Source organism: Mauremys reevesii, linkage group 9, assembly GCF_016161935.1.
Source record: "Mauremys reevesii isolate NIE-2019 linkage group 9, ASM1616193v1, whole genome shotgun sequence".
NCBI lineage: Eukaryota > Metazoa > Chordata > Testudines > Geoemydidae > Mauremys > Mauremys reevesii.
Genome location: NC_052631.1, coordinates 67900847 through 67925834, shown reverse-complemented (window position 1 = coordinate 67925834; position 24988 = coordinate 67900847). Strand labels below are relative to the sequence as shown.

At 46.9% G+C, this 24988-nt stretch overlaps 1 protein-coding gene across 12 annotated transcripts in view; it reads left to right on the top strand.

Annotated features, from left to right (window-relative positions):
* Window positions 1–24988, top strand: part of DIAPH2 (diaphanous related formin 2) — an 827558-nt gene that overhangs the window by 396528 nt on the left and 406042 nt on the right. The gene's annotated exons all lie outside the window — the stretch shown is intronic.

The window sequence follows — 24988 nt, the reverse complement described above, 5'->3', positions numbered from 1 at the left end:
GTGTAGTCTCTTTAGAACTAAGTATTAGAGGGCCTCGTTACAGCTTTGTTACCTAACAACTTTGTGGTATGCGGTGGTATAAAAACGTGTGTGTGTGTGCGTGTGTCATCTGTATATGGGGGACGGTGAGAGGGAAACTGTTATATTAGGGCAAGACTGTGACCTCCTTAGTCAAATAGGTGAGCAGTTACTCACAAGTAGCACCACTGACATTGATCACTGATGTGAGTAAAGAGTTCATAATTTGGTCCCTCCTTAAGTAATAAGCCTGCTTTGTGCACTGCATAATGCATTAATTTGTACTTTATACCAAGTTCCTGAGTCTCTCATATTGGTTTTGTTCACACTATAATTAGATTTCTCTTAGTTTGTTTTTTTCCCCCTAGAAAACTGCAGGAAAGTTTAGCAATTTCTTATCTCTCTCTTTACAAGAAAGCAAAAATGTTTTCTTTGAATACTTAAACATTTTAAATGGGAAATCTCATTCTGTTACTACTTTGAGTTTTTCAGTGCAGTTTACACATTTCTCTGTATAAAGACGTACTTAATTGGCACTTTTGTATTTAATATGTTACCTAAAGATGTCAAATGTATTTTTTTCCTGTCTGCATTATGTATTTTTGTTGACTGCAAACTGAAAAGCACATGAGTGACAAGTTAGTTCTGCCAGAGAAATTATGCAGTATTTAAAACAATTCTGAAACATGACTTATTGTTTATTTATTCATACTGCAAATTCAGAAATATAATATGAAAAGAACAATATCTATTCTAGTTTTAAAAACACAGGACAAAATATCATCTTAAGGCCACTGGACAGACATATTTTATAATTCTTCTTCAAGTGCTTGCTCAAATCGATTCCAATTAGGTGTGTGCACGCCGCGTGCACGATCATCAAAAGATTTTTACCCTAGCAACACTCGGTGGGTCGGCTGAGGCGCCCCCTGGAGTGGCACCTTCATGGCGCCAGATGTATGTCCCAGTCGACCCAGCGCCCCCTCAGTTCCTTCTTACCACCCGTGACGGTGGTTGGAACTGTGGAGCACAGCTTCGCTGATCTCCACTCTCCCTAGCATTCACTTAGTACCTGTTAATAGTTTGTGATTAGTTGTTGTTGATAGTTGTTAATAGTTACTTAGGATACTTAGAGTTAGTTTACTTAGAGGGGTGGAAGAGGGTCTTCTCCCCTCTCGGTACCCGGGCCCATACCTGGGTTTCCGGGCTTCAAACCCTGCTCGGTCTGTCTGAAGCTGATGCCAACAGGAGACCCCCATGACTCTTGCTTAAAGTGTCTGGGGGAATCCCACCAAGCGGACAAGTGCCGCATTTGTAAAATACTTCAATCCGAAGACTAAGAAGGAGCGGGACATTAGACTGAAGAAGCTCCTTATGGAGGCGGCACTTAGCCTGGTTCCTTCCTCCGCTCACTGGGATTCGGCACCGTCGTCTTCGGTGCGGAGTACCCCTGCGGCACTGACTGGCCCTGCACCGTGTTCGGACTCTGCTAAAGTCTCGCGGCGCCAGATCTCCCCGCCACCTAAACCAGGGCGCTGGTCCTTGTCTCCGGGCCAGAAGAAGAAGCAACCCAAGTAGGTGCCGACTGCTCCTTGTTTGCTGGCTCGACAGCCTCCTTCCCTCACTGCAATTGGAGCCACTTCTTTGCTGGAGGGCACAGGACAACTAACGACTCTGGCGCCACAAGTGCCATCAAATCTGGTGCATGTAAGTTCTCCAGTGCACACTGCGGTTGAGCTGAGACTGCCCTCCACGCCAGAGACCTTCTCAACAGCGCGGGACCTGATCGCGCTCACAGAGCCGACTCCTCTGCAGCCAGCGGCACCTCCGATGCGGACGGTGTTGTCGAAGGGAAAACCGTCCCTGATACAACCACTGTTGCTGAATGAAGCAGGACGTCACTGGTCCCGGTCCCGATTGTGGTCCCGGCACCCATCACAGCATCGCTCACAGTCCCGGCACCAATCTCGTTCTCGGTGCCGGTCGTACTCGCGACACCACTCTGGCTTGCGGAGATCCGAATCACGGTACAACTGGTACCGATAGGACTCCCAGCACCTCTCCCGGTACCAGTCAGAGTGGCACTCGTCCCGGAGCTGGTCCCAGCACCAATCTTGTCGAAGGTCACCATCGAGATCCAGATCAGGCTCCCGGTACCAATACGACCGCAGGCACCGATCACCGTCTCGGTAGTGCTTTGCATCATGCCACCGGTCCTTGGCACCACGGCACTGTACTGCACCAGGGGACTCGGCACCGTCACGTATGGCACCACCTTGGCTGTCTCGCTCCGCCTCGGGGTTGTCACGCTCACAAGGTGGTTACCATGCCCAGGACCAGAGTGAGGGCATTGCAGGCCAGTGGCTGGAAGAAGGCTAGGACCCGGGACAGGAACCGCCACAGTGGTCCTTTTGGATTCCCTGGGCCTACCATCAGGCCCAGGGGGCTCCTTCAGGGGCTTCCCATTCCACCCCTTTGGAGCCCTGAGTACCGGAGGCCACGGAGTCCCCCACCCGGGGGGGGGGTGGTTCTGAGGCAACTGCTCCAGCGCCAATACAGGCCCACGCTCCTAGTGTGGTGGACCTTGACCAACAAGATCCTCCACAAGAGGACCTCACGCAGGATCCCTTTGTCCCGGGGATATCTTCCTCGTCCTCTCCTGATGAGGCAATCACAGGAACTACGGTTTCGGGCCCTTCTCCTGTGGACCTCCGCTCCCACCAGGAGCTGCTCCGCAGGGTGGTGCACAATATGAATCTCCAGGTAGAGGAAGAGGTGGAGGTAGATGACCGTCCAGAGTGACCCTCCCTGTCATACGGACTATACAGGCCAATGCCAAGACAATATGGCAGTTGCCAGCCTCTATTCCACCTATGGTCAAGGGGGTGGAAAGGAAGTACTTTGTCCCCTCAAAGGAATATGGGTATCTCTACAGCCCCCCCCCCCCCCCACTGTGCTCCCTTGTTGTGACTTTGGTCAACGAGAAGGAACAGCACGATCAGCAGGCCCCTGTGTCTAAATCTAAGGACTCTAGACACCTAGACTTGTTTGGGCACAAAGTGTACTCTGCTGGAGGCTTGCAGCTCAGGGTGGCCAACCAGCAGGCTTTCCTCAGCCGATTTGACTATATTTTGTGGCTCTATAAGGCAAAATTCAAAGAGTTGGTTCCACAGGAGTCTAGAGAAGAATTTGGGGCTCCAGTAGAGGAGGGCAAGAAGGTGGCCAGAACCTCCCTACAAGCCTCTCTGGATGCAGCGGTCTTGGTGGCTAGGGCCCTGGCCTTGGGCATAGCCATGCACCGCATCTCATGGCTGCAGGTCTCTGGCTTACCACCAGAGTTGCAACAGACCCTCGAGGGCCTACCATTTGATGGCCAGGGCCTATTCTCTGAAAAGACAATCTCAAGGCTGCAGAGTCTGAAGGACAACCGAGCCATCCTGTGTTCACTGGGCATGCATACGCCGGTAACACAGAGAAGGCCGCAGCCTCAGAGATCCTACCCTCTCCCTCAGCCAAGACAGGAGTTCTTAAGAAGACACAGACAAGGTGGTAAAAGAAAACAGACTGGGCACCAAGCCAGTCAAGGCCAAGGCCCTCCCAAGCCATCAGCAGGACCTAAGCAGAACTTTTGAAGGTGCGCCCGAGGACGGAGCACCAGTCTCCATTCAGGATCCTTACCCACCTTTCCAGAATCATCTCTCCCACTTCCTCCGTGCGTGGTCTTGCATAACATCAGGCCATTGGGTCCTGCACACGGTGGAAAGGGGATATTCCCTCCAATTTGCTTTTTCTCCACCCTCCTTCCCCGTCCCTCTTCAGAGACCCTTCTCATGAGCAGCTCCTTCTACAGGAGGTCCAATCACTCCTACATGTTGGGGGCGATAGAGGAGGTTCCAGGAGAGTTAAGGGGCGGTTGTTTTTACTCCTGCTACTTCCTAATCCCCAAGGCCAAGGGTGGGTTTCTGCCCACTCTGGACCTACGCAGACTCAACAAATTCATGATAAAGTTGACGTACCGCGTGGCCTCACTACGGACCATTATTCCTTCCCTAGATCCTGGTACGCTGCCCTCGACATGAAGGATGCATTTTCCACGTTGTGATCTACCTAGCGCATAGATGCTTCCTTCGCTTTGTGGTCAATCAACAGCACTTTCAATTCACCGTCCTTCCTTTCGGCCTGTCCACAGCCCCCAGGGTGTTTACCAAGTGCATGGCTGTGATGGCTGCCTCCCTTCGTCGACAAGGTCCAAGTGTTCCCATATCTCTATGACTGGCTTATTTGGGGTCGATTCCAGGGATCAGGTGCAGTCCCACGTTCAGCTCACCATGAACATGTTCAATGAACTGGGCCTCCTGCTCAGTGTCGTGAAATCCACTCTGGTACCAACCCAGAGGATAGAATTCATAGGAGCAGTCTTAGACTCAGGCCTAGCCCGGGCACTTCTGCCAGAAACACACTTCCAGTCCCTGGTGAACATCATCCACAGCGTGCAAAGCTTCCTGACCTCGACTGTGAAAACATGCCTATGCCTCCTGGGATACATGGCCTCTTGCACGCATGTGACCAGGCACACCAGACTGCAACTACATCCACTCCAAGCCTGGCTATCAACAGTATACCGCCCAGATTGGGACAGCTTGAGCACAGTGGTTACCATCCCGCCAGGGCTATTAGCCTCTCTAGGCTGGTGGCTGGACTTCAAATCAGTGTGCAAATGGGATGCCATTTCATGCCCCACAGCCCTCCTTGTCACTAGTCATGGATGCGTCGTCCCTGGAATGGGGAGCCCACCTCGGGACCCTCCATACAGAGTGGATATGGTCGGCAGGAGAGTTATCCCTGCACATCACCATACGGGAACTAAGAGCAGTGTGCTTGGCGTGTCAATCATTCCGAGGGCACATTCAAGGCCGCTATGTTGCAGTCCTCACAGACAACACTATGGCCATGTTTTATATCAACAAGCAAGGGGGAGCCTGGTTGTCCCCCCTCTGTCAGGATGCCACTCGCTTGTGGGAATTCTGCATAGCCCACTCGATCCGTCTGGTGGCTTCATTTCTCCCAGGAGTCCAGAACACCTTAGCGGATCACCTCAGCAGGTCATTCCAGGCTCGCGAGTGGTCGGTTCGCCCGGACGTCATCTACTGTGTCTTCCTGAAGTGGGGCTTTCGCCTGATAGACCTATTCGCCTCTCGCGAGAATTGGAAATGCTAGGTGTAGTGAGTCGGTGTGGCTCCTCTCCTGCCCAGCAGAGGGAGCACCCTCGCAGACACCCAAGTGGGCGGAGCGACCACCACCTGTCCCCGCCCCCCGGAAGTCAAGGTTCGGGACAGGAAGTAGAAAAGCCGGCCGCCAGCGCTCAGTCAGAGCCCAGCCGCCGCTGGGAGCAGACATGCCGGTGGGAGCTCCTGACTGGGAACCTTCCAGGACCTGAGGCAGCTGTCCTGATTGGCCGGAGCTTCCCCGTGCCTGCTACGAAGAGGAGCCACCGGAGCTTTCCCATGACTGGTACTGGGAGGAGCCGCTGGAACTCCCCTGGGCCCATTACGAAGAGGAGCCGCCGGAGCTTCCCCGTCCCTGCTGTTACCCGGAGGAGCCGCCCGAGCACGCCTGGCCGGACTTCCCTGAGGAGCTGCCGGATCTGCCACCAAGCCCTGGTCCTGAGGAGCCTATGCTGATTGACTGGCCTGGAGCGGGTGCCACGGACGAGGTAAGCCCTGAGGGGGAAAATGGAAGTAGCCCGGGGGTAGCCGACCCCTGTCAGGCTGCAGACACAGAGGTACCGATGTCAGTGTGTTGTGGTCAGGACCCCACTGACCAGCAGCGGTGATAGCCGCTGCTAGGGCCCCGGGCTGGGACACAGTGGAGTGGGTGGGCCTGTGTCCCCCCTGCCACCCCACTCACGGGTGGCAGTTTTCCCCCTCACTCAGCCCCTGCACCAAAGGGCCTGAGCTTATTGTACTGTTTGCTGCTCAGCCCCTGCTCCAAAGGGCCTGAGCTTATTGTATTGTTTGCTGCTCAGCCCCTGCTCCAAAGGGCCTGAGCCTTCTGTACTGTTTGCTGCTCAGCCCCTGCTCCAAAGGGCCTGAGCCCCTTGTACTGTTTGCTGCTCAGCCCCTGCTCCAAAGGGCCTGAGCTTATTGTACTGTTTGCTGCTCAGCCCCTGCTCCAAAGGGCCTGAGCTTATTGTACTGTTTGCTGCTCAGCCCCTGCCCCAAAGGGCCTGAGCTTATTGTACTGTGTGTTGCCACTCAGCCTCTGCAACCAAGGGTCTGAGCTTCCTAATACTGTTTACTGTTGTTCCGCCGGTCCAACAGAGGACGTGGAGTGAGTCGGCGTGGCTCCCCTCCTGCCCTCAGGAGGGTCGAGCCCCGGCCCAATCAATTACACTAGGTATTCTGCTCTCTCAAAGGATGCACTCCAGGTTCCCTGTTGGACGCCTTCCTAATACAGTGGAAGGATAACCTGTACTACGCCTTTCCCCCATTCCTGTTAGTCCACAGGGTCCTGATCAAGCTGCACAGGGACAGAGCCCGTATGATTTTGGTTGCCCCGGCATGGCCCAGGCAGCACTGGTATACCACTCTCCTAGAGCTGTCAGTGGACACTCTGATTCCATTCCCGCTGTGGCCAGACCTGATCACTTAGGACCACAGACAACTCTGTCATCCTGACCTGCAATCTCTCCACCTCACAGCATGGATGCTGCATGACTAAATCAATCTGAGCTGTGCTGCTCTCACTTGGTTCAGCAGATCCTTTTGGGTAGCAGGAAGCCCTCTACCAGGTCCACATACTTAGCCAAGTGGAAGCATTTTTCCTGCTTGTGCACCAAGAATCATATGATCCCCTCTACAGGCGTTAGTACCTGTCATCTTGGACTACCTCCTGTCCTTAAAACAGCAGAGCTTGGTAATATCATCCATCAGAGTGCACCTGATAGCTATTTCGGCTTTCCACCCGGGGTGAAAACAGGCGTTCGGTCTTCTCCAATCCCATGGTCAGTAGATTTCTCAAGGAGTTGGAACGTCTGTTGCCACAAATTGAACAGCCTGTCCCTACGTGGGATCTTAATCTGGTCCTATCCAGAGTTATGGGTGCCCCATTTGAGCCGATGGCCACATGCTCGCTCCTGTACCTTTCCTGGAAGACAGCCTTCCTTGTGGTTATCACCTCGGTGAGGCGAGTGTCTGAGCTCAGGGCGCTCACATCGGAACCACCGTAAACAGTGTTCCACAAGGACAAGGTACAGTTGCGACTCCACCCGGCCTTCCTCCCTAAGGTGGTGTCTGCCTTCTATGTCAACCAGGACACCTTCCTCCCTGTCTTCTACCCGAGGCCGTGCGCGTCTTGACAGGAGCAACAGCTGCACTCCCTGGACGTTCAGAGGACCCTGGCCGCCTACATCGAGCGGACGAAACCTTTCAGGAAAACGTCACAGCTGTTTGTTGCTGTGGCAGATTGGATGAAGGGTCTTCCGGTCTCTTCCCAGCACTTCTCGTCCTGGATCACATCATGCATTTGTGCATGCTATGACTTGGCTGGTGTCCCAACTACGCACCTTACTGCCTACTCGACACAGGCTCAGGCTTCATCCTCTGCTTTCCTGGCACACATGTCCATACAGGAGATATGTAGCGCAGTGACTTGATCATCGATACATATCTTTGCCACTCACCATGCGATAGTGCAGCAGTCCAGGGGTGATGCTGCATTTGGTTTGGTGGTCCTTCACTCCGCAACATCTCACTCCGACCCCACCGCCTAGGTAGGCTTGGGAGTCACCTAATTGGAATTGATATGAGCAAGCACTCAAAGAAGAAAAGATGGTTACTCACCTTTGTAACTGTTGTTCTTCGAGATGTGTTGCTCATATCCATTCCAAACCCATCTTCCTTCCTCTTTGTCAGAGTAGCCGGCAAGAAGGAACTGAGGGGGTGCTGGGTCGGCTGGGGCATATATCTGGCGCCATTAAGGCACCACTCCAGGGGGCGCCTCAGCCAAACCCCCAAGTGTTGCTAGGGTAAAAATCTTCCGACTATCGTGCACACGGCGTGCACACTCCTAATTGGAATGGATATGAGCAACACATCTCGAAGAACAACTGTTACAAAGGTGAGTAACCGTCTTCTCTGCACTGTGGAATCTTAGGAATTAGAGAGAAAAACAATCCATGTGGTTATCTAGAGTCCTTTACAGTGCAGAATTGTTTCTGAAAGTCCCTTTCTTCATAATATCTTGTCTAGCACACTTCCAGATGACTGAACCTCTGGGACTTCCCACACTATCGTTGCAAGAACATTTTTACCATTTAATGTAAGGGGTACTTACTGTTTCAAACCATATATATAGAGAGATCTACAAAGAATAAGGGGGAAAATTGTGTGTGTGTGTGTGTGTGTCTATATATAACCAAATTCCAGAAGTGAGACAAATTATTCTGCTACTGGAAGTACCAGAGTACACCAGAGAGGTGTAATATTTTAGGAGTACATTTCTTCTGTCATCCCCAGTCTGCAGTGCATGAGTAGACATGGGCAGTGTAAAAGCTGTGTGAATGTGTAAAGCAGAGGTGGAGTTCTGGGTGACAGGACAAAGGCCCAGCAGTTGGAAAGACAGGATAAAGCAGACATGCCAAAAGTCTTCTGAGAGATGCCTTGTGTGGACTGCTCTTATAGGCTACTTGGAGAGAGATGAGATGGAGGATTCTGATGACGAGGCCAAAGCAGCCAGCAGAGATGGTTTACTTCTGAGCTTTTATTTTGTACAACTGATTTCTGATTCTTCTAGAGAGATTACCCTTACCTATCATCTGAGAAACTTCCACGGAACTTCACAAAGCTCAATAAGTAGAAATCAACAGTCCTCCATTGAAGATTACTTTAAGACTTACTCTTATCAACAGATGGCAAGAAAGTGGAATGAAGGAACTAAAGGTCTTTATTGTTAATTCTTTTGGTAAAAAAGTCTTAGCCCATAATCAGTTTTCCAACTATCACAATTAGTCAATGCAGACTATTTTGGAAGGACACTTAAATGAGGTTTAGGAATTACAGGTGTTATTTTAATTAATTTGGAAGAATAAAGTTAGTAGTTAGATTTACAGTCAGATTTTCTGAAATCTGAATAGGTAAATAAAACTGGTGAAAAGGAGATAGTTTACTGATTGTAAATCCTAGGACTAATTTGCTGTGTACAGAAATGTACACAGTGCTTAGTGTGTACCAAATGTATTAATTTTCTCAAAAAGGCAGGGAAATACTTCTTCTTTGTTTAATTAGAAAAGACACTTTCAAGTGGTCTCTTTGGTGTGTTTTATTTAGAGAATTGAAAATGGAAAACTGCTAATAATTTAGAACTGTTCATGTTAATAAATATTGTAAATTATCACATTTGAAGAGGAATGCTTAAGAGAGAAAAAAGTTAAGTTACAAATATCTATTGTAGAAAGCATAATTTCTGCCTTTAATTGTTTTTAAAATTGAAAAAAGAGGATAATCTGCAGATCATATAAAGCCTAAGGAAGGTGTTTAGCTATTCTGGTCTGGTGGTTATTGATAATGCAGACTTCACATGTCTCTTGGTAAGTAGCCTATAAAACCTTTGGTAATTATCCAATAAAACTATCTGACACTTGAAGTGACAATCAATTTTACCACTGTTAAAGTCATATATCTAAAAAGTGGAAGATTTAGCTATCATCTCCATTATCAAGTGATTATTCATCAGTGGGAATGAGGTATTAGAAATGGGACTCATCCTCTAGCAATATAATTAAACCGTATCCCCAAACTACTAGTCAACAAATTAAGTATCCGTACTTCAGTGCATATGCCTTTCATCTATTGATCACTGCCACACTCATGGGGGGGTATGTGGGGGAAGGCTATGCTAGGATTTAAAGGAACATAGTTGAAGACCATACGGTGAACCTTCCCTGGAGTGCCTAGTCAGGTCTCCGATCTTCAGCTATCGCTTACCTCTTTGTAAGGACCCTTGACTCACTCCTTTCTGACTGGAGTTTAAAGGCATACAGTTCTCCCTCCCCCCACCATACATTGTGATATCCACAGCAAGCCAGTCTGCCTAACAACCAGCACCTGTGCTTGCTTGCTTTCTGAAGATAATGACAATGTTTTTACCAGTAATCACACAGGTTTTCTGAAGCAAGCACATTTATTCTTAGGGCAGAAGCATTACAGAGAAAACATTTAAAAAGCAATAAATTAACCTAACACATACTAAAAGCTTACCATTAGTCACCCCTACCTCCAACATCAGGCTCTGGTAGGTGTCAGTCTTTCAGACCTCTCAACTGGGTTTGCTACCTTGGATACTAATTCTTGTCAGATCAAGGATAAGACCCATTTGGGATAATCCAGGCTTTTTTTTTTTTTTTGTGTGTCTAGCCTCTTGTAACAGATTATCACAAATCAATGGCCTTCTTCTCTGGCTGAAGCTTCAGTATAACCAGTGCTGTGAAATTTGCATTTATCAGCCCCTGCTGATTTTAGATTTCGTAGGAAACTCCCTCCCGCCCCCCCAGTGAGCCAGGAACACACAAATACACATCACCTGTTTTGATACAAAGCTGTAGTATTTAGTATTAGCAAAGTACTTCAGTTATGTCTAATCAATAGGTCTACATACATGTACTGTACCGTCTGCCACCAGGCTGATGATGACGATGGATAGCAGTCATATTGTACCATCTGCCACCAGGGAGGGGGGAAGAGGATGCTGCAGTTCACTGCCGCAGCATCGTGTCTACCAGCAGCATTCAGTAGACATAGGGTGACATTTAAAAAAGTCAAGAGACGATTTTTTTCCCTTTTACTTCTGGGGGTGGGTGGGGGCTGGGTAAATTGACGAGCTATGCCCTGAACCACCCCGGACAATGTGTTTGACCCTACAGGCATTGGGAGCTCAGCCAAGAATGCAAATGCTTTTCGGAGACTGCAGGAACTGTGGGATAGCTTGAGTCCTCAGTCCCCCCTCCCTCCCTCCATGAGCGTCCATTTGATTCTTTGGCTTTCCGTAACGCCTGTCACGCAGCAGTGTGCTGAGTCCCTGCTGTGGCCTCTGTCTGGAGATTTTTTTAAAATGCTTTGGCATTTCGTCTTCTGTAACTGAGCTCTGATAGAACAGATTTGTCTGCCCATACAGCGATCACATCTGTACGGTCCATGCTGGAGCTCTTTTGGGGTTTGGGACTGCATCACCACCCGTGCTGATCGGAGCTCCACGCTGGGCAAACAGGAAATGATATTCAAAAGTTTGCGGGGTTTTTCCCGTCTACCTGGCCACTGCATCCGAGTTCAGATTGCTGTCCAGAGCGGTCACAGTGGTGCACTGTGGGATACCGCGCAGAGGCCAATACCGTCGATTTGAGGCCACACTAACCCTAATCCGATATCGTAGTACCGATATTAGCGCTACTCCTCTCGTTGGGGAGGAGTACAGAAACCGGTTTAAAGAGCCCTTTATATCGATATAAAGGGCTTCTTAGTGTGGACGGGTGCGGCATTAAATCAGTTTAACGCTCCTAAAATCGGTTTAAACGCGTAGTGTAGATCAGGCCTCAGTTTGTAGCAAAGTTCCTCCAGAGGTAAGAAGCGGGATTGAAGACAAAATGGAGGAGTTTCCATAACCTTTTATATCCCCTGCCATGTGTTCTTACTGTGGAAAATCACAGTGGCAAGGTGGAGTTTGGAGTCACATGGGCAAGTCACATGTCTATGCATGACTCGTTTTTTTCAGGTAGAGCAGGTGTTGCTCACATGCTACCTTGAACGTCCCCAGGGAGGCACCTTATCTGTGGAATGGAGTCTCCCAAGGTCCATTGTTAGTTAAGTGTTTTTTGACTGGGCACTTAATCTGAAGAGTCCCTTCTCAATAAACTGTCCAAATGCTTCACAGATGCTACTTAGAATCAAACACATAGAGATACAAGTACATAGCCAATATTCGTAACTTCAAATACTAAACTGATACACAAATACAGACAGTGTAATCATAACCAGCAAATTACAACGTTTTCATAGACAATTTTTTGACCTCTTTTGTAAAAGTTTTTGTGGAATTATAGGACCTTGGTTGCAACAATCATCTATACAGTCACAGTTCATGTCAGTAACATTGCAGCCCAGCCCTGGATTGTTGTGTGGATTGAGGCACAGAAGGATAGTCTAAAACACCAGAGGCGTGCTTCCGACAGAATGATTGCCAGCTGTGAGACAGTTTGGGCTGAAGATGTGGTTGTGCTTATATTTTTGTCGGATTTTTGGTAAAAGACTCTGAGGCCACAGAAGGGGCTGAACACTGTATAGTGGTCTGGCTAGAGGGCCAGATCACTCCTATGTTGAGCGTAGTCCAAAGAATGTGGGGGAAACTGAGGTAAAAGGTGCTTCAATGATAAATCCAGCCAGAAGGCGGCATGTTGAGTCAGCAACTTTGCTACAAGTTGTATAGAGAAAATTCTATAAAACACATTTGTTTTCATCCTTATTCAATTTTATAGTCTCTCTCACCATCCTCCACCTCCACCCACCTATCCCTGTCAGGCATGTAGGATAGAGAAGTTTTAAGTTACTTTTAGAAAGTTATTTTCTCTTCTATTAAATCCTTTGACAGCTCTCGGTTTACTGAAGACATTTTACATAAACATTTACATAAGCACTGATAGTGAAGTGGCATGCAAACCATGTACTTATCTCTCAGTCTCCCATATTTATGTAGTTGGATGAAGAATAGACATTTAGTAGCAAAGAATGTTTGAAAAACTAAGTTCATTTAAAGAGATACAGCCAACTAGAAATCTAGTCAATTAAATAGATATAGATATACATACATACATACAAACAGACTTGTCTGTTTTTGAAATCATGGTTCCATAATGTTTTGGTTTTTGTTTTGTTTTTTTACTTCCCCTTGCTGATGTGTAAAAGATGCACATAAATGTATGGGAAAGTGACTGACCATGCAGGGGAAACAGTGAAACTTAGTATTCATAAGTGCTGTCAAATGTTCAAAGTAAAAATATTTAGTGCTTTGGATAGTTTATCTTCAGTCTTCCAGTTACAGTATTTTTAGGTGTCATTTGTAACGATGGTAGGTAAAACTTTTTCAGAATGACGTTTGCTTTTCAAGTTGACATTTACTTCAACCTCTATGATCCTAAATAGGCAAACCAAAAAGCAGATCCTCGAAAGCATTTTACAAATGGCTGTGGCGAGATGTATGGCTTCAAAATTCAACCAGAATGTTACGCATAAAGGAAGATTTTGATAAATTTCTCTCTTTCTGAGGCATAGCCCTGAAAATCAGAGAGTGCAGAAACTAGATGAATGATATGTCCATGCCACAAGTTTTATGTTTTGTATGTATGAGATTTTAAATCACTCACATTCTTAACAATGTATCTATTAGTATTGATTTTCCAATTTCGTGCTTTGCCATTCAACTGAAAGTTGTTCTTAATAAATTCCTATTGAGTATTGTGTTGCTGTATTGAAATTTATCAATTATACTATGCACACATAGATATCTCTCATAAATCTGAGCAATTTTAGAAAAAAATCACTGTATTAAGAAAAATAACTTTGTCATAAAAATCAGTTATCCATATTTAAACTTAATAGCATTTAACCAGCAACTTCTTCTTTAACTATAGATGAACTGGGAAAAACTGAACAAAACTAGAACTGCATTAAATTAGTAAAGTGCATTGAATGCCCTATATGCACAGGTGTTGCTGTGTTAAGATTGTAATGCTCTTGCACCATTTCATAAAGTTTTAAAGATGAGGGAGATAGAATTAATCTGATTACACTCGATCAGTTACTTACTGACCAAATGAAAATTACAATTAAAATTGCAATATGTTCTATTAATTGGTGGTATATTAGCAGTTCCGATAGTGTAATATTATCACTTCCATTTTTTAATTCTTTAATAATTTTTTAATAATTTAATGATTCAGACTGACACATTTGCATAACTCTTAAAAATATTTCCAAACTGTATTATTTAAATAAATACTGAACTTAGTCTCACTTTTATTTCTTTCAGTTTAATGCATTTAAAACAACACTTACACTGTAAGCATTTCTGCCAAATTGCATGCTCATGTGGGAGAAACGGAGACTGGAATGACCAATCCTGATTGTGTTTGAGCATGAAGCAGAATGGATTTGAATAGTATTCTTGTTTACTGCCTGGGGTCTAGGTGTGGAGCTCTTTGGAAAACAGGGACCTTATGTAAATGAATCCCCCCCAACACCCCCCCCACACACACACACAATGAAGACTTCCAAGATTTCCCTTTTTCCCTGGATTTTGCCCATGGGGGGCAGTATGTGTGATATTTTTATAATGAAATAATGAAAGACTTACAAAAGAAATTGCATACAAAGAAGTACATTAAAAGATAATGTTATGGCTGCAAGGTAGAAAATGCCTGAATTAAAGCTAAATGTGTTACCTTAATTTGATCTTTTTGGGAATACATTTTATTAGAGGTTTAATTACACAATCATGTATTATTTATTCTACAAGAGTCATGCTCTATTTAGTGCATAGTCTAATGATGAATAAAGTAGAAGGTTGCAAGAACAGAAAGGATGTTCTCTTGTGTTAAAGACACTGGGCTGGGACATAATAGAGGCATGTTCTATTCTTGGCTTTGCCACAGACCACCTATGTGATAGTGGACAGCACTATTACAATTCACCTATGCAACAAAGCTAAATTTGCCAAGGCAACCTTAGTTCTGGCTTTTACTTCTTAGTGCTTGACTTATCAACCTTCACTTTCTGTTAAGTCATTTTTGCATGCAATTTCTTGCATCTCTCTAAAAATGAATTAAAAAACAACCCCCCAAACCATAATTACCCCTACATGGACTATCAGCAGAGTTGGAACCCAGAATGTTTAGGCTAAAGGAGTAATTGGTAGCAGGTGCTATGGTGTTACTCTCTGTGGACGATTAAGTTTAAGGCCAGAAGGGACAGCCAGATTATCAGGTCTGACCTCCTGTATATCATAGGCCACCAGCATCCATACACTAAACCCAACAATTAAAAATAGACTGAAGGATTACAGACCACAGGTGAATAGGCTATTCAGAGAACAGAAGATATTGAGGTGCCCCAGTGCCCGGAGTAGGGTTGCCAACTTTCTACTCACAAAAAATTGAACACATTTGCCCTGCCCCACCCCTCCTTTGAGGCCCTGCCCCCCCCTCACTTCATCCCCTCCTCCCTCTGCCACTTGCTGTCCCCACCCTCACTGAGGCCTGGTCTACACTAGGACTTTAATTCGAATTTAGCAGCGTTAATTCGAACTAACCGCTCAACCGTCCACACCAGGAAGCCATTTAATTCGAACTAGAAGGCTCTTTAGTTTGAATTTGGTACTCCACCCCGACAGGTGGAGTAACGCTAAATTCGACATGGCTAGCTCGAATTAGGCTAGGTGTGGATGCTAATCGAACTTAGTAGCTCCGGGAGCTATCCCACACTGCACCAGTCTGTTGATGCTCTGGACAGCAGTCCGAGCTTCGATGCTCTGACCAGCCACACAGGAAACGACCCGGGAAAATTTGAATTCCTTTTCCTGTCTGGGCACTTTGAATCTGACGTCCTGGTTGGACATCGGGGCGAGCTCCACAGCACCTGCAACGATGCAGAGCTCTCCAGCAGAGGAGTCGGGCAATCCAAGAATAGAAAGAGGTCCCCAGCATGGACTGACCGGGAAGTCATGGATCTGATCGCTGTGTGGGGCGAGGAGTCTGTGCTCTCGGAGCTGCGCTCCAACAAGCGGAATGCAAAGACCTTCGAGAAGGTCTCCAAAGCCATGATAGACAAAGGATACAGCCGGGATGTGATGCAGTGCCGCATGAAAGTCAAGGACCTGAGACAAGGTTACCAAAAAGTCAGAGCGGCAAACGGACGCTCCGGAGCACAGCCCCAGACATGCCGCTTCTACGGGCACTGCATGCCATTCTCGGTGGGTCTGCCACCACTGCCCCACGAGTGACCGTGGACTCTGACGATGGCATAGTGTACCTGGACAGTTCCTCGGCGATGTTCGCCGATGGGAAAGATGAGGAAGGGTTTGTGGAGGACGGCGCAGGCGACAGCAAACACAATACCGCTTGCCCTGACAACCAGGATCTCTTCATCACCCTCACAGAGATCCCCTACCAACCCTCCCCGCTCGTTAACCCGGACTCAGAATCAGGGGAAGGATCATGTGGTAAGTGCTACAAACAGGGAAACATTTATTTTTTAAAAAACAGGTATATAAAAAATAGAAATACTATATAAAAAATTTAAAATCTCAAACTATACAAAAAGTAGGTCCACACATATAGGAATAGAGCAATAATCCTCTTGGGACAGTTCAAAAAAGGTCTCAGAGAGCAGCTCGAAAAGCCTCCGCAAGAGGTTCCTGGGGAGAGGTGCCTTGTTGGGTGCTCCGTGGAAGCACACTCTTCCGCGCCAGGACATCCTAATGTACATAGGAACCATCGCCTCCACCAGCATTGCTGCATATGGTCCTGGTCTGTGCAGGGCTTCCCTTAGCATCCGCTCTCTCTGACTCCGAGTGACCCGCCTCAGGGTGATGTCGTTCTGTACAGGCTGCATCTAAGTAGGGCAATTAGTGTATTGTTACTACTGTTAATGGTTTTTAATTAGGTTGCATAACAACGACCCTCGCTTAACAGCCACGTGCTGGAGGCCACAGAGAACAAGCATACATTGATCTTTCCCGTGCACTGGCGGGAGGGGCTGGAAAAGGCTCAGCCTTTCTGCTTTACAGATTGCCTTTAGCAGGAGAGCACAGCTATCCACTAAATGATAAGCATTATCTACTTTAAGGCTTACCAGGACTGTCTGCAAGACGGATTCAGCTGTCTCTCCCCGCTTGTCCGCTCTCCTGTGCAATGGCGCCACCAATGAGAGCGTATTCCGAAATCTCGAACTTGTCCTGAGATCTCGTGGAACTTGGTGCCCTGTATGGTCTTGTTCAGAGAAACTGACTACACTGTGTTCACTGTTCGCAAACATGTATCTGTTAAAGGAAATCACGTACTGTTTCCCATCACACAGCTTCTGCTCTTTCCCGGACTGCCCCGGCATCCCCCTCGCAGAGGCTGGCTCAGATTAGGCGGCGAAAGAAAAAGACTCGGGACGAGATGTTCGCGGAACTGATGGCCTGCTCCAGAGCCGAGGTGGACCAGCAGAGCCACTGGAGGGAGACCCTCTCTCAGCAGCAGCGCTCACACAGCGAACGGGAGGACAGGTGGTGGCAGGAAGACCAGCAGGTGACTCAAACGCTGCTTGGGCTAATGAGGGAGCAAACGCACACGCTCCGGAGCCTTGTTGATGTTCTGCAGGACCGCAGGCAGGAGGAGAGAGCCCCCCTGCACTGTATCTGCAACCACCCTCCAACGCCAAGAAGTCCTGTCCCCCCCTCACCTAAAATTACAAGACGGAGGGGCGGTAGGGGCCGTGAGAACTGTCACAGCACCACAGCTGAGCGCTAATGTACCACACACCTCTGACGCTATAACTGTAGAAGCGCTTCCCTTACAGGATCACCCAGTCCAAAATCCAAGTTTCATCACCCCACTATGTAGTAGATTAATAAAAGCTGTTTGCTGTTGTTCACTCTTTCCGTCACGTCTTTCGTGTCACAAGACTGTGTGTATGTGGGGGTGGGGGGCAGGGGATTTATAATTGCACGGGATAGCCTACATTAGCAGGGTACAGAGTATCGGGGGCAGGATCAACTGCAGGGCACACACAGACTGCAGTCAGTAGTCACCAGGGTCACTCTGTGTGGTGTATGCTGCCCCAGGTCATTCTGTGATGTGTACGCTTGTCCACGGTCCTAGCGCCTGCCACCCCCTAATGTTAAGGCATGCTGCCCTTACCATGCACTTCCACCGTAGGCGCGATCCTCTCCGCTGCCCTGAGCCCCAACAAGAGCCCTCATCCACGGACAGATACTCACCCTTCCCCCACACCCATCACCCCTTCCTACGCCCAAACCCACAGCCCAGAGCCTGCATCCAAATCCCTATCCAAAGACGGCCCCACTCGCCCCTTCCAGCAAACCCACCCCTACATGCACAACCACTTGAAACCGTCCCCCACCCCAGAGACCTATGTAGGAGCAGGAGGCTGTCCGTCCTGTATTGTACAAGCGGTCTGTACATCAGTGCACACCGTACCCAGCACAGTATGCGTCCATGTTTCAAACCCAGAACAGAAATGCAAAGTAAAAGAAAGATTTATTAACAATAACTGTTCCGTTTAATTTGTTTTAAAACCTGTTTGGGAAGTGGGGGAAACTTGGAGAACGGGGTATGTAACCTCAGATCTCACTCAACACATAGAGACACAGGCCCAGGATCAGCGTCTCTTAAAATCAAGTGGAGAGTCATAGGTTAGCCTGCTCTCCGAGGAAACTTGCTTTCAAAGCCTCCTGGATACACAGCGCTTCCCGCTGGGATATTCTTTCGGCACGGGTGTCTGGCTGAGCGTAAACAGCAGCCAGGCGATTTGCCTCAACCTCCCATCCGGCCAAAAAGGTCTCGCCCTTGCTCTCACAGACATTGTGGAGCACACAGCAAGCAGCAATAACTACGGGGATATTCTTTTCGCTGATGTCCGAGCGAGTCAGTAAGCTCCGCCACCTCCCCTTGAGACGTCCAAAAGCACACTCCACCACCATTCTGCACTTGCTCAGCCGGTAGTTGAAGAGTTCCTTCTCACTGTCCAAGGCGCCTGTATAGGGCTTCATGAGCCAGGGCATTAGCGGGTAGGCTGGGTCCCCGAGGATCACTGTAGGCATCTGCACATCCCCAACCGTTATTTTGTGGTCCGGGAAGAAAGTTCCTGCCTGGAGGCGTCTAAACAGACCAGAGTTCCTGAACACACGCGCGTCATGAACCTTGCCCGGCCACCCGACGAAGATGTTGGTAAAACGTCCCCTATGGTCCACCAGTGCTTGCAGCACCATTGAAAAGTAGCCCTTTCAGTTAATATACTGGCTGGCCTGGTGGGCTGGTGCCAGGATAGGGATGTGAGTCCCATCTATAGCCCCACCGCAGTTTGGGAATCCCATCGCGGCGAAGCCATCTATGACGACCTGGACGTTTCCGAGAGTCACTACCTTTGAGAGCAGTTGCTCAACGATTGCGTGGGCTACTTGAATCACAGCAACCCCCACGGTAGATTTGCCCACGCCAAAGTGGTTCGCTACTGACCGGTAGCTGTCTGGCGTGGCAAGTTTCCAGAGGGCTATGGCCACTCGCTTCTGCACACTCAGGGCTGCTCGCATCCGGGTGTCCTGGCGCTTCAGGGCAGGGGCCAGCAAGTCACACAGTTCAAGGAAAGTGCCCTTACGCATCCTGAAGTTTCGCAGCCACTCTGTTTCATCCAGACCTGCAGCACTATGCGGTCCCACCAGTCTGTGCTTGTTTCCCGGGCCCAAAATCACCGTTCCACACCATGAACTTGACCCATTGCCACCATGATCTCCACTGCCCGGCGTACCCTGCTTTCTGAGAGGTCTGCGCCACTCTCCTCACCGCGCTGCCGGAGCCTCCTCGCCCGATTTCTCAGCAGCTGACCGTGGAAGAGGTGGACGATAAGGTGCGAGGAGTTGACAACGGCCATAAGTGCAGCGATGATCGCAGCGGGCTCCATGCTCCCAGTGCTGTGGCATCCGCGCTGTAACCGACCAGAAAAGTGCGCGAACAGATTTCCCGCCGGCGCTTTCAGGGAGGGAGGGCGTGATTGACGGTTCGATGACGACAGTTACCCAAAACCACCCTCGACACATTTTTTCCCCCAGCAGGCATTGGGAGCTCTACCCAGCATTCCAATGGGCAGCGGGGACTGCGGGAACTGTGGGATAGCTTCCCACAGTGCACCGCTTCGAAAGTCGATGCCGGCCCTGTTAATGTGGATTCAGAAATTCGAATTAGTGTCCTTAGTGTGGATACACAAATTCGACTTCATAAGGTCGAATCCACAAATTCGACTTAAGTAGATTCGAAATAGTCTTGTAGTGTAGACAAGGCCTTAGTCACTCATTTTCACCGAGGTGTGGGAGGGGTGACGGCTACAGCTGGGGGTGCAGGTTTTGGGGTGGGGCTGAGGAATTAGGGGTGCAGGTGAGAGGTGCGGCGGGGGGGTTGGGTGCGGAAGGGGGTGAGGGACTCCATCTGAGGGTGCAGGCTCTGGGGTGGGGCTAAAATGAGGGGTTTGGGATGCAGGAGGATGCTCCGGACTGGGACCGAGTGGTGTGGAGAGTGGGAGGGGGATCAGGGCTGGGGCAGGCGGTTGAGGCACGGGAATGGTCAGGGGTGTAGGCTCCATGCGGTGCTTATCTCAGGTGGCTCCTGGGAGCAGTGGCATGTCCCCTCTCCGGCTTCTTAGCAGAGGCCAGGCTGCTCTGCGTGTTGCGCCATCCACGGGCGCCACCTCTGCTGCTCCTATTGGCCACGGTTCCCAGCCAATGGGAGCTGTGGAACTGGCGCTTGGGGCGGATACAGCGTGTGGAGCCCTCTGGCTGCCCCTACTCATAGGAGCCGAATGGGGGACATGCCACTGCTTCTGGGAGCCGCACGGAGACAGGTCAGGCAGGGAGCCTGCCTTAGCCTCACTGTGCTGCCAATCGGACTTTTAACAGCCCGATCAGCAGTGGTGACTGGAGCCACCAGGGTCCCTTTTCGAGTGGGTGTTTTGGTCGAAAACCAGACACCTGGCAACCCTAGCCCAGAGGCATCCATTTGCCAGTTTTGTGCTCAGCTTTTTTTAATGCAGCATCAGTGTTTTGAGAATTGGCTATCCTGGTTTCTCTTCCTGGCTATGGAAGGGGAGTGTTTACAGATAGCACAGCCTAGCACATGCATTCAGAAAGGGAAAGGAGTAATTAGGGGCTCCCCTTTATGAAGTGCAGCATACCACCTGTTTGATGAGCAAATTCTGCTAGCTAATGCTTTGCCTACTACTCATCTGTTTTCTCCCACATTCCCATGTGGGAACATTTTGGATGCATCCCTTGTGCTCTCAGAAATGCCTGGAGTAAAAACCTGGAGGACACTAATGAGGGCTCTGATAGCGGAGGGACAGTTCTTACTTCTGCCTACTCCGCTACATTTTGGCCGTAATAATGTGTTACTAAAGTGTGTTTTCATATGTGTGTTTGTGGGTTTTTTGGTTTTTTTTACTTCCCTTAAAATAAGATCAGCTTTACTGAGCACATTTCAGTAGGTATTTATTCTAATGTTAATGTACTGTAAATCTGCCTCAAAGTTCTCTACAGTGAGAAGTGTAAAGGGAATGAGAAAAAAAATAATCTTCTCATCTGTCACTATTTTCCTTGTCTGTCATCTTAAAAAAAATCAATATTATATTTCAAATGTAGTTTTTATCTTACAGCCCAAATAAGACATTTCTCAGTTTGAGAAGACAGTGACTAAATTTCAGCTGTCCATGTTTTTTCAACAAATACCCAGCTACGGAGAAAAAACCTTATATTGATTCTTGACTTACACAGTCTTTTCTACATTCATTGGCTATTTAACATAATGCAGCATATATATATGGCTCATTTTTAAACTTGTTTCTTCATCTAAAACTTTCCTTATTAAGTGTCCAGTTCATCCCTGTGCAAAAGGCTATCCCAAGATTGTGGTATGTCAATGAGTGAACTTAATTTGTGCTTAGCTCTTGTGGCTTTATTGTGTGCAATGATTTAATTTCACCCGGAGAGCAGTTATAGTATGTCCAAAGTTATAGTATGTTATTCTGTGTTTATGTGTGTGCACAGTTGGGTGCAAGGCGCACAACCTACCTTAAATCTGAATCTTGGTAGGAGTACCAAAAGTAAGTGTTGTGTACCACAGTCTTACAAAATATGAATCTCAAAGCATTATAGCATGGCCCAATCAAAGCCAGTTTTTACTGGAATATTACCATATATTACTAATATTGCACTAGAGCAGTGTTTCCCAAACTTTTTGAGGCACGGAACACTTTTTAGTCTATTACTGAACACTTATAATATTATTTTGTAGTTGTTTGGTTTTCAAGTTAAAAATTGTGTTATTTATGCTCAAATATATTTTATTTATAAAACAAAGCAACAATAGAAATTTAAAATAACTCGAATTAACAATTTCTAACTGGAAAACACATATACAGTAGTACAAAAATCAAGTGCAAGAGTCTTTCACGGAACACCTATTCAGATCATGCGGAACACAGTTTGGGAAACGCTGCACTAGAGCAATGAGATAGGGAGATTGTAGATTTAATTTTATTTAAACTCAACTAAAAAATGGCTGGGCTATTTGTTTCTGATCAGAGGTCAAAAATCACTCTCTGGCAAAGACAAGACTTTGAAAATTTCAGCCTAAGAGAAGAAAAGTTCTGAGAGACTGAAAACAGGCCTTAGAATGGAAACCATTAGGAAACTTTTTACTAATGTTCCAGTCCTACTGATAATTACTTGTTTGTTTCAGTTCTTTCATAGTTGTTTAGAAAATGCTTGATAAATTGTCACTGAAAGTAAAGGACTGTTTTTTGTCTTATTGCTTGCCTGTTGCTGGTAACCAGTTGGATTACCTATAGTTAAGGATACAATTTAGTCACAGAGGTTGTGGAAGTCACAGAATTAGTGACTTCCAGTGACCTTCATGACTTCAGCCTGTAGTGGTTGGGAGCTGCAGGATCCCTACTGTCTGTGGGGGCAGGGAGCTGTGGGGTACCCCTGGTGTCTCTGGTGGCCCCCTGGAGCTCCAAGCCCATGGGTGGTCCTGGCTGCCATGGGTGGTGGGGGAACACCGAGCTCCTGGAGCTCCAGGCGGCAGGGTACCCTGCAGCTTTTGGCTGACACGGGAGGTGGGGGCACCCCACAACTCCTGACCCCCACGGGCAGCAGGGAAACTCCGGAGCTGCAGGTGGCAGGGGTACCCTGCAGCCCCTAGCTGCTGCAGGTGACTCCAAGCCCCTGCATAGCTGCCCCACTTCAGGCAGTGTGGGGATCCGCACATCCCTATTTCGTTAGGGATATTTTTAGTAAAAGTCACAGACAGGTCACGGCTTCCATGACTTTTTATTTTTTGCCCATGTCCTGTCTTTGACTTTTACCAAAAAATATCCAAGACACAATCCTAGCCGTACATCTGAAGCATAAAACAGAACACTGAAGATAATGGAGACAATGGCATAAATGTAGCCATTGTGGAATGTGAGTCAGTCGAGTTCCACTCGGGATTAATTCAGCCAAATTAGACATTTTTCCTATGTAGGACTTCAGGACTGAGTTTCATGTTGTTTTATTTTGTGGGTCTTAACTTGTTAAATAGTAACAATTATAAAGGAAAACCCACCTGAAAATAATATTTGTTTGATATGTTCTTTGCTCTATTTCCTAACTCTTATAAATGCCTTGAAGGTCCATTAAATAAAGATATTATATGCCTTGCAAAAGGCAAAGATAAACTTCATTAAATCAGTCTTTTCACTGTTTCCATCTGAGCAGCAGGAGTGCCTAGACAAGTAGATTTCACTGCATGCTTTCTTTTTTGCTGCCATTGGCAATCCTTAAATTATATTCGGTCACCCCAGTAACACTTAACAGAACTCAGTTGATCAGCTTTGTGACACACAGTACTGTCGAAGATTTTTAACAATATGAGACTAGAGGAAGGTGTTTAAGTAGTCCAGTAAAATACCAATACAGACTTAGTGTAATATTTTTATTAGTGCCACAGAACACAGCTCTAATAGTCTGAAGGGAAGAGAAATTTTTGGCCATTTGAATTACCTCAATTTTACCTGTTCTGTGATGTTGCAACACAGAACATAAACCTTTATTTTCTTGTTAAAGCATTTGAAGAAATAATTAAACTTAGTTTACTTTTAAAATTTAATAGCTCAGGAACTGAATTTAGGGTTTTTTGTTTTTGTTTTTTTAATTGGAAAAAAAATCTTGTGTATATGGTGCAGTAATACATTAAGACCTGATTTATACTGCATACCATTACTGAACATTTTTTGGTCTTTAATAACCAAATCAGTATGAATTAAATTGTTTTCTAATTGCCTAAACATCCTGTATTTTTAAAAGCCTTTTTATGGAGTGTACTCATTCTTAACAGGGTAAATCCTTAAAGCTGAAAGGCCTGCATTAAAATGAATATCAGTGGGGCAAGCCTTTCATCTGAGGATTATAGAATTATAACTTCTAACAATTTACAGAATGAGACAACAAACTGGAGATTTTGTGCACATATTTATGTATTCTTTTAAAGTAAATCCTTGATTTCATTTGCAGGATATGCTGTAGCTTAGTCTGTATTAGACAAAGCACTAGATGTCAAGGTGGGTTAAAAAGCATTTACAAATTCATCTGTGATAGTAATGCTCATCTATAAAAAAACCTGCACATCTACCAACGTGATATATGCCATCATGTGCCAGCAATGCCCCTCTGCCATGTACATTGGCCAAACCGGACAGTCTCTACGCAAAAAGAAAAAATAATGACACAATATCTGACATCATCAATCATTCAAAACCAGTGGGAGAACACTTCCTTTCTTCCTTCCTCAGTGACAGACTTGAGACTTTTGGGTGGCAAAAAAAAAAAAAAAAAAAAAAACTCCAAGAGAGAGAGATGAACTTGAAAATATATATATACTTAAGATACCATTAACTAAAAAATAAAAATAATGAATGGTGGTGGGGAATTGATTTTTTTTTTTTCTTATTTTTAGTTCTCCTCTAACTCTCACACCTTCTGGGCCATCTTAATTAATTCTCAAAAATTTTTTTTTTTCCTTAGCTCATCTCAGCTCATAATCTCTTGATTAGACTCTGGTTGGTACTATGCATTTCATTCTCTTTTCTCTTCATGTGTATCTCTCTAATGTCCTGTG